Genomic DNA, 2,066 nt, shown 5'->3' with positions numbered 1-2,066 from the left:
AGTTAAAGTAAAGTTAAAGTAAAGTTAAAGTAAAGTAAAGTAAAGTAAAGTAAAGTAAGTAAGTAAGTAAGAAGAAGAGAGAGAGAGAGAGAGAGAGAGAGAGAGAGAGAGAGAGAAAGAGAGAGAGAGGGATAAAAAAATTCCGGCACAGCCGCGGAATTTGAAAGAATTGAAAAAAATTAATTTAAATATTTTAAATTCGATTCTCTTTGTGTGTGGTTTCTAGTTTACGTCCCGCTGTTCAGTTCTTTGAGTGAAGGTTTCAGAGATCGGGAATCTGCGATACGAATCCACAGATCAATTCGTCAAACTGTCACCGAGCGTTTTTCCACGAAGGATGGATGCGTGTCGGGAACGTTTCGACAATTATTAAATCCAAGAGACAACGCATTGTCAGACATGTCGATCGCGGGATCGTATGGAATTACAACGAAACCGATAAACGTCGCGTTAAATTTGCAATAATGTTGCGAATAACGCGGCGTCCTGGATACAATGCGCCAATTGTTTACGCTCTGACAAACAACAGCGGCCCCGGCGGGGGCACGACAAAGGAACGGCGGGCGGTTCGATTAAAATAATAGCGCGCCGCCGGGCGCGATGCGTCGCGGTGTCAATTTTCGCGTCGTCCCGCGCCGCGAACTTCGAGATACGGTAAAACGCGCGTAACGGGGAGTAATAAAACGATTAACGTTTGCGGCGCGTTTCGCCGAGCGAGCGATTAACCTGTTGCTGTTGGTTTATTCATCCCGTCCGGAATTGGGTGAGACGACGAAACTACAGCGACCTAGCGAACTAATCTACTAGTATGCAAACGCCGCCGCCAGCGAGAGTCCTTTGCATAGCAGTCCTTCGACGTTGCCCGACTCGTAATAACAGCCAGACGGTAGTAATCGCCGCCTCACGCACACAACATCCCGCCAAGCCTACAAGACGCACGTTATATGACACAGATCGCCCAACAATCGCGAAATTATTGGCAATAACGTGACGTACGATAGCGTACGTGGCCCTGATTCTTTATTCTACAGCTTCCTTCATCCGATTCTTAATTCTTAAACTCTCCAACAAGTGTTTATTGCTATTCTTCGAAAGCACAGTTTCCGTTTTGATAAATTTTGTTGTCTCAAAATTGACTACAATGCATATTCTTATTGACCAAGAAAGAAAAAAATTGTTCAAATTTTTTTTTTTTTTTTGTAGAAAAGTATCAAATCAATACTGTATTTAAAACATAATTAAATATATGATAAAATAATGACGACCTTTAGTATCAGGATATATTGTGAGAAAAGTTTTTAAATATAAATGAAAGAGAAGAAATCTATTTTCGGTCAAAACGGGTCTCGGTTAGTAATATTCATGTGAAAAATGCAAATATAATTTTCAGTACTATAAATTCATTTTCAGTACTATAAATATAATTTTCAGTACTATAAATTGCGTGCCGCTTCGATTTGTCAGACTTGAAACACAATCATAAATTGAAATAATAATTTCATCGTTAAATTAATGGTAATCGTCGATTTTTAATTGATTGTGTGTATGTGTAATATATATATATATAGAATACATAAAAATATTTACTTTTCACGTTTCCGTCTTAAAGGAAAAAAAATTACATAATCGATATTCAGCAAATCAGAATTCACCGTAGATTGACATTCTTCGGTCAAACAATCCAAAAACAATGCGTGCAAGGGATGCGTCGCTCCACAGAGAATCCGGGTATTTCGATCCTGGCGAATTTCGTCGTGCTTGTTTAGATTTCTCCGTTATGTGTTGCATAATCCCCCGTGACTGGGTCTCGGGGTGGAGCAACAAGAAAAGGGGAAAAGAAAGAAAGAAGCTACGGAAGAACCGCGAGGGGGACCGTGGACGGGGGAAGAAAGGGAGGCGAGGGAGGGACAAGAAAGAAAAACAAAGTTCGCGGAGAGCAGGAAGTGGCTCGCGTAAAAAGAAAAGCCCCGGTAGCTCGTCCGCGAGCGAAGAGAGCGGAGTGGAGTAGTAGGCCAAGTGGCAGGAACTTCCTCGGAGCCGCGCGCGCGATTCTCTTCCGCGAGATC

This window comes from Atta cephalotes (genome assembly GCF_000143395.1).
Source record: "Atta cephalotes unplaced genomic scaffold scaffold00023, whole genome shotgun sequence".
Lineage (NCBI taxonomy): Eukaryota > Metazoa > Arthropoda > Insecta > Hymenoptera > Formicidae > Atta > Atta cephalotes.
This window is presented reverse-complemented; position numbering follows the sequence as displayed.